We start from the raw sequence: 14,561 nt of genomic DNA, 5'->3' as shown, positions 1-14,561 counted from the left end.
CGAGTGACGAACATGCCGTGTTGCCGGGCGGGGCTCGCCGGGCCTCACCATGGGCCTGCATGGGGCTACCAAGGGGCCGCCGAGGCCGACATTGGGCCACCATGGGGCACCATCCATGGGGCCATCACGGGGCCACCATGAGCCAGCATAGTGGAAGCATGGGGTCAGCATGGGGCCAGCATGAGGCCAGCATCACTGGTGAAACAAAGGCATAAAAATTATGCCCTTAAAGGGCGTAAACGATTTACGCCCTTAAAGAGCATAAATCGTTAATGCCTTTCGGAAGGGCATTAAAATTTTGCTTGAAATTCCCATACCATTTACGCCCTTCCCAAGGGCATAAAACGATTTATGCCCTTGCAAGGGCGTAAAAGAGCATTTATGCCCTTAAGGGCGTAATTTTTATGCCTTTGTACCATATGGCCAGCATGGACCAGATGACCAGCATGGACCTGAGGCCAGCATGAGGCCAGCATGGCCAGCATGGCCATGAGGCCACAGGGCACATAGGCATATAGGCCTAAGGCCAGGGCACCAGAGGCCACTATGGGACCAGCAAGAGGCCTGTACGGGGCCACCATGAGCCTGTATGGTGCCTGCATGGTACCAGCATGGTACCAGCATGGTACCAGCATGGTACCAGCATGGTGCCAGCATGGTGCCAGCGTAGAGCCACCACGAGGCTATCATAGGCGATTATAGGCCCAAGGCCACCGAGTTGTGCTGACCATGGGCCGCACATGGGACCACCATGGGACACACAGCCGTACACAGGCGGGGCGCCGCGATCCGCCGTCCGCGCGAGTGTCCGCGGCCCGCGGCCCGGCCATGGTTCTGGTGTGCCGTGCGGCCTGGGCGACGCGGCAACGCAGCAGCGCCGCCTCCAATGTGTGATGTATGGCCCGCTGGCAAGTTCCTTTTCGATCGGACGAAGGCATTGACACCGACCAGTGGACCAAGTCCCAAGTCGCTTAGACGCGGACCGCCCTAGATGCCCTCGCGGTCCTCGCCAGGCGCGGGTAGAGGAGGAGGGAGGAGGGGTGCCACGCAATGACACCCAGATGACCGCCTGAACAGCAGGCTCAAAACCATGCCGTGCCTCTGGAAGTAGGCCAAAGTAGCATAACTCTTCCACCCCTTCATGCATAGACATTCAGCCTCTGGATCCACCCTCGCGGACCTCGACGTCCGGAACACGCAGGACACTGTTCCGCGGCACTGCGTCCGTCCGCACGCGGCAGGTTCGCGAGGCTCAGGGTTCGTCGGCCGCCGGAGAGCCCGCGGTGGCACGTCGCCCCCGCCACCTCCGCAACAAAGCTCCGTCGCTCTGTCTCCCTCGCGCCCCTTCGAGCAGCCCCCCGCGTGCGAGAGAGACAGCGGCGAACAGAAGCAAGCACTGCTGCGTTGGGGCCACCTGTTGCAGCATGCATGCCGCGATGCTTCCATTCATATTCGTGCCGGTCATCGCGTGTCCCGAGACGTCAGTGACGCGTCAGTGACGGCACTCCGGCCCGTCACGCGTCACGCGTCGCGGCACTGACAAATGGTGACAGGCGCCGACACCTGGCTGACGCGTTGGCTGACGCGCGGCGCACCGCGGTGCAAGCGCCGGCCAGCAACATGCAGTGCAAGGCGTGGCGGGGCGTGGCGGGGCGTGGCGGGGCGTGCACGGGGGCGGCGCCTCGGATGATGATCGCCTCGGGTCTCTCTCTCTCTCTCTCTCTCTCTCTCTCTCTCTCTCTCTCTCTCTCTCTCTCTGTGCATCTATGTTGGTGTGTGTGTGTGTGTGCATGTGCATGCATCTAAGTTGGTGTGTGTGTTCGTGTCTGTCTGTGCATGAAGAGAGAAAGGGAGGGGTGTGGTGGTAGCTTACCCCCACTATTCCTCTTGGTGGGTATGGCGGTCGGTGCAGTTGTAGGGTGGTGCATTTTACTGCCGCCGTCCGTTTTTCGGCATTCCGGCGCGTCGCGTATTTCACGCGCCGACGACTTGTCACTCGGCGACGTGTCAATGACTCGCGACTGTGTGTTTGTGTGTCGTGCGTGTGTGTGTGTGTGAGTACGTGTGTGCGTGATATAGTGTGCGTAGGTTAGTGTGTGTGTATGCCTGCGTGCGTGGTTGTGCCCCTCTCTCTCTCTCTCTCTCTCTCTCTCTGTGTGTGTGTGTGTGTGTGTGTGTGTGTGTGTGTGTGTGTGTGTGTGTGTGTGTTTTTGTTTTTGATCGGAACGGCGAGGAGGTCGACAGCGCGGCGCGCGGGCACCAGAACGGAGTCATTTGAATTGAATCAAACTGGTGTCGCCAACTGGCGGGAAAAAGCAAGCGGCGCCGCGGCACACACACACACACACACACACACATACACACACGCACATACACACACACGCTCACCCAGAGTTTATTTATGTTTATATATAACTCGCGTGCATTGGGGCCGCTGCGGCTTGCCCGACCGGAAGGCAGGAAAGCAGGTCTGTCCGGGAAAACTTTAAATTGGAGAATCGGTGGCTGGCTGGGCCGGTAGTGTAAGGTCGGAGATAGAGACGGGACGTAAATGAGCCGCATTACCGCGGCCGGCGCGGCCAGCATTCACAGTGCGGTGCGGCGCCGGGCCCGGCCGGCCGGGACGGCGTGCATCGGAATGCCCCGCGGGGGGCCTCGCGGCTAGGGCGGACCCTCTCCCCGTCTCTGTCGCACTCGTGGGGCGTCCCGTAGGGGTGCGACAGAGACGGGACGACGGAACGACCGTCCGGCATCGCTCGGCTGGCCCCGCCGGCCCCACGCCGGCCCCACGCCGGCCCCACGGCGGGGCGCGCGCGTCGCCGCGGGGGGCCCAGGCCCGGCCCGGCGCTATCCTCCGCGCGGTGCAGCGGGCCGACGCCGCGACGCCGCGGTGCCACGGCCGCCAAAGGCCGGACTTTCTAGCCGCCGCGCTTCGGCTGGACTCGGGCTGCCTTGATAGCCTATTTGGCTGTCTATTTGGCAGCCTGTGCCTGCCTCGCTTCTAATTTGACTGCCAATTTGGCTGTCCGTTTGAGAGTTCATTTGGCTGCTAATTTGGCTCTCCATTTGGCTGCCTATTGGGCTGTCTTCAGCTGCCTGTTTGGATGCCTATTTGGTTGCCTGTTTCGTTGCCTATCTGGCTGCGTTTTTGGCTGTCTATTTGGCTACCGTTGCCTGCTTGGCCACCTATTTCACTGCCAATTTGGCTGTCCACCTGACTGTCTATTTGGCTGCCTTTGCCTGCTTGTGCCAGCCTATTCGGCTGCAGCTCCGTTTGGCAGCCAATTTGGCTGCCTTTTTGACTGCCTAGTTTGCTGCCTGTTTAGATGCCTTTTTTGACTGCCTTTTTGGCTGCCTTTAGCTGCCTAGTTGGCTGCCTTTGCCTGCCTTGGCGCCGCCCGCCAAGGGCCTTGCCGGCCTGGCCGAGGAGCCTCAGCCCGTGATGGAGAGGCCCTGGCACTGGCACTGCCCGGCGCGTGCGTGCTGTCCGAGCGACGCTCGCACTTCTCGCTCTGTCTCCCTCGCACTCATGGAGCGCACCGCAGTGGCGCGAGAGAGACAGAGCGAGGAGAGCGGGCGGCGGAGTCACGCCGCAGCGGCGCGGCGAACGTGCGCGGCAGGCTGCCCTGGCACTGGCAGTGCGCACCGCAGAGCGGCGGCGTGGCTCAGTTCGCACTTGTTTTCCAGGTCAGAAAACTGGAAACTGGAAAAGGAGGGTGGTGTTATCACTGCGGAGGATCAAATCCACAATTGCCGAGCGGTTCCGAAGAGCCGAGCCGTCGCTCTGTCTCTCTCGCTCCTCCACGGGACGCCCCATGAGTGCGAGAGAGACAGAGCAGTCGTCGGCCTGCAGGTTGTGTTGGCCTGCCACGTGGCTGCCTACTCCAGCAGGGAAGTCCCCTGCCGCGGCCACTGGCTCGGCTGCCACCTGCGACACTGTTAGGCCCGAGGTGTGAACGACGCACAAGCCTGGCGTCTGTTTGCGTCCAAATCCGAGGCGCGGCCTTGGCGGCCTGGAGACACGCGGCGATGAAGACGTTCAAACAATTGGGAGCAAATTGAGCGAGCCAACACGGCACCTCGGACGGGCTGGGCTGGGCTGGGTGTTGTTTGGATGACGCGAGACTGCCGAGGCGAGCGGACTGGACTCTACAGTGTTTTTATGTCTTGTTGCAGGTGAGCTGCTGAGGACGGCGACGGCGATTGGCGTGTCCTCACCGTGCAGCGGACCCCTCGGTGAGGATGAGGCGGTGCACAGTGGGCCAGACCCGAGCAGACCGGTGGAGGCGGTCAAAATCCCGAAGGCGTTTTAGAGCTCCAGATTCTCTAAACAGGAGGACTACACAACCGAATAAACGTGTGACCCCACCAATGGATTGCTGTCCGAACGAGGCAGCACTTTGCGGCAGCCAGTGGCGGATCCAGAGGCAGTCAAGGGGGGGGGGAGGGGGCAAAGTTGCACTTTTTTCCTACTTACAGAAGCAAAGCACTTTTTCCCTACTTACAGGGGCAAATAGCACTTTTTGCCTACTTACAGGGGCAAGGTAGCACTTTTTGCCTACTTACAGGGGCAAGGTAGCACTTTTTGCCTACTTACAGGGGCAAGGTAGCACTTTTTGCCTACCTTTCAGGCGGTTATCTAGGGGCTATTGGGGGGGGGGGGCTGAAACCCCTGCCGCCGCCCCTGTATCCACGCCTGGCGGCAGCAGGATGCGGGGGTTTTCCTCTCCTCCGCGTCGACTTTGCCCAATTTCCGCCTCCCTTTTGCGAAGCTCTCTTTGCGCCCCGGGGGGCTGTGCCGCTCACGCCGCGCTCCTTCGCCAGTGTGCCGGCAGACTGATTCCGAGACTGGTTGTCTCTCTCGCACTCACGGCGCGTGCCGTGGTAGGGGCGCCGCCGATCCTCTGCCATTTTTGTCGCGGAACGACGCGGGCCTTGCCGCGCCGCCTCGCGTCGCTTGCGTCACGCCGCGGTTTTGCAGCCGAGAAAAGTGGCGCTAATGCGCGTGCAGTGCAGTGCAGCGCAGTGCAGCGCAGTGCAGCGAACGCGCCGCGCCGTCTCTCTCGCACTCGTGGCGCGTCCCGCACAGGTGCGAGGGAGACGGAGCGACGGCCCGCTGCTGCAGTGCGGCGCGGTGCATCCATCCGCGCGCACCGTCCGTCCACCCCGGCCGCCCCGGCCGCCCTCGTTGCGACGCATGGCTGGGAGCGCGGAGCAGCGCGGAGCACGGCGAGGGGCAATCAGGAAGTGTGCTGCCAGGTCGACGATGCTCGCTGCCTCGCGTCTCGGGATGGCGCGCGGTTGCTGTCGTTTTGTTGTTGTTGTTGTTGTTGTTGTTGTTGATGTTGTTGTTGTGGCAGGCCAAACGTAGATTCAGGATTTTTCCGGGGTGTGGCAACGCCCTCCATCTTTCTTGACGCCATGTTCATGTACTCACGTACTCATGTGTACACCAAAACGCTGAGTGATTCACCCCTCGAATTTAAGGGGGGGGGGGAGTTCGAACATGGTGTCAGAATACGTTTACAGCGTTATTGCCACCCCCTGATTTTTCCAAGGAGGGGACAAGGCAGTGCTCTTTGCCTACGCTCTTTATCTGAGCAAGGGAGTACTATCCTCCAGGATGCCTATCTAGTCTAGTGGGGGGGGGGAGTGGTGTCTCTCACCCCTTACCTTCCTTCTTCGATCCGCACTGCTGTCTTTTTAGTACCAGCGGCAGTTGTAGTGGCGTGGTTTTCGTTGCTGTAATATTTTCAAAAGTTTCTTGGGAGCACAAATGAATCTCAAAATTGACACTTAGGCCCGTGTAATCCGTTGTCCAACAACTGGGCATCCTTGGCGCTCGCCACCAGCAGGGCCAGTCTGCGTCAGACGGGCCGGGCCTTGTCCGCGCCTCCTCCTTTGACTCCCGTGCGGCCGCGCCGCTCAGCCGGGGAGTCGTTCCGCCCTTCCAGTGTATGGCGCCGCCGAGGGAATTCATTTACGGCTGCATTCCGGCCTGCCTGATTTGCGTACGTGCGTGTCGTCTGTCTGTCTGTCTGTCTGTCTGTCTGTCTGTCCGTCGCGGCTCCCACTTCCGCGGCGGTCTAGGCCCGTCTTGCAGGATTTGGAAGCTAAGAGGTAGTGATTGGCTGCAAACGCTTGAGACTGCTTCCGAGCGGCGCGGCATCTCTCTCTCTCTCTCTCTCTCTCTCTCTCTCTCTCTCTCTCTCCGCTCTCTCTTCTCCTCTCTCTCTCTCTTCTCTCTCTCGCTCTCTCTCGCTCTCTCTCTCTCTCTCTCTCTTCTCTCTCTCTCCTCTCTCTCTCTCTTCTCTCTCTCTCTCTCTCTCTCTCTCTCTCTCTCTCTCTCTCTCTCTCTCTCTCTCTCTCTCTCTCTCTCTCTCTCTCTCTCTCTCTCTCTCTCTCTCTCTCTCTGTCGCTCTCATGGAGCGACCGGCACGTGTGCGAGAGTGATGGACCGACGCCGCTGCTGGGCTCAATTAGCGTGGCGAGTGCAGGCGGGGCGTGCAGTGGCGTGCAGGCTTGCAGTGGCTGGCACGGCTGGCGGGCCGAGCCGCGCGGAGCCTGCACTGCAAGTTGTTTCTAAAAGCCGGCCGGCCCCGGCCAGACCCACAAAGTCACCCGACCGCGGTGTGCGAGGAGAAGCAGCTTTGAAAGAAAAAAAAAACGAAGAAACAAATTGATAGGAAAAAATAATGGGCGGTCTTTACGGGCGATGCCGGCCTTGTTCACACCGGCCGAGTTCTAGTTTGGGCGCTACAGTGCAGTGGCTGGCTGGCCGATTCAATTAGGTACGTGTCGGCCACCTTGTTGGAGGAGCGGCCGAGAGCTGCTTGACCGGCCGCCCAAAAAGCTGTCTTTAAGTAGAGCAATTTTTATTTATTTCCATTTCCTGCTGACAGGTTGCAAACTGTTTGAATCGAGGAGCGTTGCAAAGTAAAAACACACGTCAAATTAATCAGTTACGTTTGGAAATATCTTTGTTTGATTTTGAAAGTGGAGCGTTGCAAAGTAAAAACACACGTCAAATTAATCAAATTATATTTGTTTGGTTTTCAAGTGAGTGAAATGTTTTTTTTTCGAAGTGTTGACAAGAGGCTTTGGCGAAGGCTGCACTTGGATAATTGATCGCCGCGTGTTCCAAGTTCCAAGGTCACCTCCACGCTCCACGTCGAGGTGCACTTAACCCGAATAACGCGGCGCGTCGCGGAGCCAGTCGCGAGGCCTCTCTAGACAGACTGGAGCCCCCCAGCCGCTCTCTGGAGAGACCTAAAAGCCACTCAAAGAGTTGTTTCTCTATCGCCCTCATGCTCGAGCCTATCTATGTAGAGAATAGAGTCTCTCGAACCTCTCTTCGGAGAGACAGGTGAATTCCTTATCGCGGAGATACTGGTGCATCCTCTCATCCCTTTCCGGAGAGACTGAAGCATCTCTGGAGAGACTAGAGTGCACTTCTAGCCCGTCAGCCTCTCTCTGGGAAGACAAGAATGCATCTCTAGCCCTCTATAGCCTCTGTGGAAAGACTATAGTGCATCACTGGAGAAACTGGCGCCTCTCTAGCCCCTCTCTGGAGAGACTAAAGTGCCTTTCTAGCCTCTCTTTGGAGAGACTGAAGTGTCTTTCTAGCCTCTCATTGGAGAGACTAAAACTGCATCTCTAGCCTCGTTTTGGAGAGACTAAAGTGCAGCCTGCTGTCTCCGGAGAAAATTGTGCAGCTCTAGCCTCTCTTTGGAGACACTAGTGCCTCTAGCCTGCCTCTCTTGGGAGTTACTGAAGTGCCTCTCTAGCCTCTTTTTGGAGGGACTAAAGTGCATCTCTAGCCTGTCTCTTGAGACTTGAGTATGCAGCTCTAGCCTCTCTTTGGGATAATGCCCCTTTTTAGGGTTAAAAAAAGGGTCTCCCTTTTGGAAAACCCCCCCCCGGGGGCCCCGGGGGTTTTTTTTTTTTTTTTTTCAGGTTCCTTTTTTTTGGGGGGTTTAAAAAAAAAAGGGTAAAAACCCCCCGGGGGGGGTTTTTTTTTAAAAAAGGGGGGAAAAAAAAAAAAAAACCAAAATTTTCAAATTTTTTTTTTAAAAAAAAAAAAATTTTTTTTTTTTTTTGGGAAAAATTTCCCTTTTTTAAAAATTTAAAAGGCGGTTTTTTTTAAAGGAAAAAAACCCCCCCAAAAAAACCCCCTTTTGGGGAAAAAAGGGGGGCCCCCCCCCCGGGGTTTTAAAAATTTAAAAAAAAAAATTTTTTTTTTAAAAAATTTTTTTTTCCCTAAAAAAAAAAAAAAATTTTTTTTTGGGGTTTTTTGGGGGCCGGGTTTTTTTCCCCCGGGGGGCCCCCGGGGGGAAAGGGGGAAAAAAAAATTTTTGGGAAAAAAACCCAAAAACCCTTTGGTTTTTGGGGGGCCCAAAAAAAAATTTTTTCCCCCCCCCCCGGGGGAAAAATTTTTCCCCCCCCCCGGGGGAATTTTTCCCTTTTTTTTTAAAAAAAAAAAAGGGGCCTTTTGGGAAAAATTTTTCCCCCCCCGGGGAAAATTTTTAAAAACCCCGGGAGAAAGGCCCCCCCTTTTTGGGGTTTTTTGGGGGTTTTATTTCTTTTTAAAAAAAAAAAACCCCCCTTTTTAATTTTAAAAAAAACCCCCCCTTTTTTAAAAAGGCCTTTTTTAAAAAAAAATTTTTAAAAAGGGGGGGGAAAAAAAAAAATTTTAAATTTTTTTTGGGGGGCCCCCCCCTTTTTAAAAGGCCCGGGGCCCCCCCCCAAAACCGGGGGGGGGGGGGGGCCCGGGGAAGGTTTTTGCCGCCCGATCGGGTGCCGTGAAATCTGCATCGCCACTTGGTCGCCACTTCGGCCACTACGTTTACGATTCGGCTAGGGTCCGGCCGGCCCGGGTCCCATCCTGTCGGTGCCGGCCCGGCCCTGGGCCCGGCCCTGGCCATGGGCCCCCTTGGGGTGGTCCAGCGGGTTCCCGGCTGCATTCTCCTTCACGAGAACGCGCTCCAGGCAGTAAAGCAGCGGAGCTGCAGACTAAAGAGTCCCTTTCGTCGCTCTGTCTCTCTCGCACCCAGACGGGATGCTTCGTGGGTGCGAGAGAGACAGAGCGACGAAAACGACTCTCGGTCTGCAGCGGAGCAGCCAGCATGAGACTCTCATGCAGCAGCGGGCCGAATGCGAGAGAAAACAAACCGAATGCAGATGCGGGCCGACGGGCCGACGCCTTGTCCGCGTGTCAACAGTTTGTTTGGCCGCCGCTGGGCGGGGGCGTGCCGGGGCGTGCCGGGGCGTGCCGCGACCACGCCTGGAACTTCACAGGCACCGGTACTGCCGAAATCCTTGACGCGCGCTGACTCGACGCAATCCTTGCACACTAAATGTTAATGTTGTTGTACATAACTTACTCCTGCTCAAATATCGTTGATACTTTTGCACTCAAACGTCTTCAACCATTTAGGCCTAGTGCGCGGATAGGGCCATTTGAAGGAGAGCTAGCTCGTGTTTCGGCTTTTGAAGGCGCTTTCGAAGATTCTTCAGCCTGTGCTTGAGTTAACCTTTCAAGGCAAAGAAATCCCGCCTCGCTTTCTGCGACCTTTGCGGCTCTCCGTGTCTCTTCACGCAATCCGAGGCGACCGGAGTCCGAGCCTCGACGTGGACCTCGACGTGGACCTCGACGTGGACCTCGACTTGGACCTCGACGTGCACCTCGACATGCACCTCGACGTGGACCTCGACCTGGACCTCGACGTGGACCTCGACGTGTGCCTCGACGTGGACCTCGACGTGCACCTCGACGTGGACCTCGACGTGGACCTCGACGTGGATCTCGACGTGCACCTCGACGTGGACCTCGACGTGGACCTCGACGTGGACCTCGACGTGGACCTCGACGTGCACCTCGACGCGCACCTCGACGTGCACCTCGACGTGGACGAGGCCGCCAAGAACGACGGCGACGCGGTTGCGATGCGGCGCCGCGATCCCCGGCCGACTGCTGCGGACTGATTCCGAGAGTCGTTTGCGTCGCTACTGTCTCTCTCGCACCCTTGTGGGGCGCCTCGTGAGTGCGAGAGAGACAGATCGACGAAAACGACCCTCGGAATGAGTGTGCTGCGCCGTGTTGCACTGATGGCTGCAGTTGTGTGGGAACGAGTGACACCCAACGCGGCGTAGCCCGCCTTGCGCCGCACCTCTTGATGCGTACCTCGTACTGCACTACTCGGGTTACGGGGCCGCCGCACCCCGCCCCGCCTCGCCCCGCCCCGCCCCACCCCGCCCCGCCGGCTGCTGTTCGCCGTGATGAAGACGCAAAGCCGTGTGAGCCGAGCGCGGTTTGCCTGTACCAGCAGTTACGTTACACGGACAGGCGGACGGCGTCGGCGTGTTGCGAATGTTTTCGCACTGCGATCCCCCTCCCGATGCCCCCGTGACGCGGGCTGCCCCTCGGCCTGCCCGCACCTTGCACGCAGCGCGCTGCACGCGCGGCTTCAGGTGCCAATGCCGTTTATTTGCAGTGATGAATCTCGTCTCGCTCGGGCCGCTCCGCTCCGCTCCGCGCTCCGTGGCGGGGGGGGGGGGGGGGGGGGGCCCGCGGACCACCAGCGGGGACGCGGCGTGCGGCTCGCCCAGAGTGCATCTCTTCGGCAACGAGCTTTGCAGTGGGGCTGCGCCGGGCTGCGCCGGCCGCGGGGCCCAGCATGTCGGGGGACAGCTCGTGTCGCCGACGCATCGGGGGGCCGCGACGTGGACGGCCAACGGCCGGAGTCGCTGGCGTCGCTCTGTCTCTCTCGCACCGAGAGGGGACGCCCCATGAGTGCGAGAGAGACAGCGACGGTGGTCTCTCGGAAGCAGGCTGGTTCTTCGAGATAAATCAAGGCGCCCCTTGCGGAGGCCGTCCCGTCGAGCAGGGCTGCACCCACACTGCCTACCCGCCGGGCGCCCCGCCGCCAGTCGGACTTCCCCGTTTGCGGCTACAAAGTTGTGGCCGCACAAGAATGCGCTCGACAAACAAGCGAGCAGATTGCCTGCCTTCCGCACTTCCAGACTTGACCGCGGTCGAGGCATTAATCGCAATCGCAATCGCCTGTGAGGTAGGCCACGGATCCGTCCCGCGACACACCGCAGTGGAGACGGTGGCCTACCTCGCCCCTCACAGGGGTGCCCCTCACAGGGGTGAGGTAGGCCACCGTCTCCACAGCGGTGTGTCGCGGGACGGATCCGTGGCCTACCTCGCAGGCGCTACAGGCCTCCGATCAAAACTGTGCGCCACACAGATGTCTGTCAAATCTTTGAGTGCGACAGCACATTTTTGTGCAGCGTTGTTTTTCCCGCCTCGAACAGGAATGCCTCAGTCGGTGGGGCGCCGTACCTCCAGTTTCTTCCTACCGATCCCCTGACCACGGCCAACACTCACGCGAACGTTTGTAATTCCCACCAGAAGCCAATCACGTTCATCCAGTCCAGCCAATATTTGTTTTGTTCCGGAGACGATTGTCTCACTCGCCCTCGCTCCTTTCCCACCCACTCTGTTGTCTTTCCTCGGGTGCCCCCCCCCCCCTCCTTCCTCCTCGCGCGCTCGCTCGTCACTCGCGACGCCCCATCGAGTGGCGTCCACTTATTTACCCTGAAACCGAATATTGTGTCGGTGTTGATTTGTGGCTGTTCGGGGCACTTTGCGTCAGCGAGCGGCGGCAGTTTGGACGCCGATGCGACACCCGGCCCGGCCCGTCCGTCGTCCCCCATGGTTCCTTATGACCCGCTGCTGTGTTTAATTTCCCGGCTGTCATATGGCGAGGGGAGAGAGAGGGAGAGAGAGAGAGAGAGAGAGAGAGAGAGAGAGAGGCGCGGGACCGGACGCCGGACGGACGGGCACGTCGCCAGCGTCGTCGTCGTGGTGGTGGCGTGGTGGCTCGACACGCCGACCAGCAACAACAAGTGGGGCGTGGCGCGCACCGCGGCCGCCGCCAAGTTCATCATTATCATGTAATGGCGGTGTTTCATTTCGGCGGCGACGTGCGCCCCGACCGCCTCGACAGTGGCGCGTCCAGAAGCCGGAGGGGGGGGGGCGGCAGCACTTTTTGCCAACGTGCAGAGAGGCTAAGTGTTGCTTTTGCTTACCTTTCGGGTGGTTATCTAGGTTCATGGGAGGGGGGGGGGACTCCTTTTGAGACCACCCCTCCCCCTCTGTATCTGCGCCTCTCCAGTGCGTCGCCTTCGCGATCACCTTCGCTCTGCCGCGGTTGCACCCCCGTGTCCAAGGCCGCGACTGCCGCGAGTGCGAGAGAGACAGGGCGACGACACTGCGAGGCGCGTAGTGACGCGGCAGACGCGGTGCTGACGGTGTCGTCTCGCTGCTTCCTGTGCGGCGCCGGCGCTTGCAAGGCGTCTTGGCAGTGCGGTAGCTGCGGCGGCAGCGACACCGCACAGTGGGCCAGACGACCGGTGGAGGCGGCCGAAACTCCAGACGCGTGTTGAGCTCCACAGTCGCTAAATAGGCCTTCGAACCGAACGTGTTACCCCACCAATGGATTGCTCTCCGAACGAGGAATCCATTGGTGGGGTCCACACGTTCGGTTCGAGTCACTTTCAGCGACTCTGGAGCTCAAAACGCGTCTAGAGTTTTGGCCGCCTCCACCGGTCGTCTGGCCCACTGTGCACCGGCCGCGCTTTGCCGCTTTGCTGACCGTTATCACGAACCGCCCGTCCGGATTATCTGTCTGTCTGTTTCACTTTCGCGGCGCCACTGTCTCGCTCTGACTCATGCTGCGGCGGGGCCGTGGCCGACCTGCTGCTCTGGTTCACGGCCTTGTCCACGCACTACACAGCAGGCAAAACGTTTACCAACAAATATTGACTTTTGGAGCGTGATCAAAATGTTATCAGCATAGTGAACCACGAGCAAATTCTGCGGCGGAATGAACAAGGCTAACATTTTAGGCACAGAAAGTTCAAAGGCTTACCTTCACTACGAACCTACCTTTCTACCAAGTTCGCACTAAGTGCATGCTTGGCAAAAACATACCAACCGGTATGAGCGTCTGGTATGCATATGCACTAAAAGAGTTTTCTTGCCGTTAGCACTTGTATTAAGGTGTGTGGCCAAGCAAGCATTTAAGTGTGTCTGCCTTCGTAAGTGTGTCCTAAGTAGACGAGCTTTGTCGTGTTGCCACCTTTGGAACATTTTCTCTGGACCGTCCCTGCAGCTGGGGACGTCAGCGTGGTGACCAGTCTCTCCGACGGGCCCTGAACCCCGCAGTCCGATTCTGAAAAGTTGTTCGTCACTGTCTCTCTCTCTCTCGCTCCGCTACACTGCGAGAAAAAAGTACGGAAAAAGTACGGAACATGTCTGGTCAATAATTTGCCCGGACCGTCCGTACTTGCCAACTACGGAACGTTCCGTACTTTTTTCCGTACCCAATTACATGGGTTCATATGGAGCAAGTACGGAACGTTCCGTACTTTTCTCCGTACCTCCGTACAATATTTTTCTGTACCATTTCCGTACAAAAGTACGGAAATTTTTACAGTGTACGCACCGCCAGGTGCGTGCGACGGAGACAGCGCGACGAGTTGGGAATCAGCCGCGTGCGTGTGGCGGCGTGGCGCGGACAGACTGCGGTTATTAATTACGGGCCGCGGGTGATTAATTAACTTATGGGACCGATGCGGGCCGTGCTGTGTCTCTGTCGCACTCACGGGCTGGGCGGGCTGCTCGGGGCGCCGCGTCGTGCTCTGCGTGCTGCAGGCTGATTCCAGGCCGTCGTCGCACAGTGGGCCAGAAGACCGGTGGAGGCGGCCAAAACTCCAGACGCTTTTTGAGCTCCAGAGTCGCTAAATGGGACTCGAACCGCGCGTGTGACCCCACCAATGGATTGCTCTCCGAACGAGGAATCCATTGGTGGGGTCACACGTGCGGTTCGAGTCCCATTTAGCGACTCTTGAGCTCAAAACGCGTCTAGAGTTTTGGCCGCCTCACCGGTCTTCTGGCCCACTGTGCGTCGCTCCGTCCCTCCCGCGGGGGTGCGAGAGGGACGGAGCGACGCGACACGCGGTCGTGCCGCACGGCGGCGCGTCGCCTGATGGCTGCGTGTTCCCCGGAGCGATTTTCGCTGCTCGAGTGCAAAAGGCTCGAGATTTATTCTTCGGGTTCGCCCAGTTCGCCTGCGGGCCGCGGTTCGCGAACTCGGAACCCGAATGGCACATTTTCCAATGTATCGTCATTTCATCGGTATTCGCGGTCGCGCTGCCTGGCGGTGCACTGCCGTGCACTGTGTGACGCAGGCGCCGCTATCTGCGGTCCGATTCCGAACAGCGCTTCGTCGCTCTGTCTCTCTCGCACCCCAACGGGACGGCCCGTGAGTGCGAGAGAGACAGAGCGACGAGAGCACCGTTCGAAAGCAGCCCGCGGCACTGTACGGTGACTCCCGGGGGGAGGGCGGCCGAGGGCTGGCGATGCCTGGCGATGCCTAGATAGTGTACCTACTAATGTCGGACAAGCGAAGCAAGCGAAGCAAGCGAGGCAAGCGAGGCCTTGTCCAAGGGCGTCAGGCGGCAAGCAGCGCCTACACCTGTACAAGCGGCGC

Source organism: Thrips palmi, unplaced genomic scaffold, assembly GCF_012932325.1.
Source record: "Thrips palmi isolate BJ-2018 unplaced genomic scaffold, TpBJ-2018v1 HiC_scaffold_7, whole genome shotgun sequence".
NCBI classification, from domain to species: Eukaryota; Metazoa; Arthropoda; class Insecta; order Thysanoptera; family Thripidae; genus Thrips; species Thrips palmi.
Note: the sequence above shows the minus strand (reverse complement) of the source record.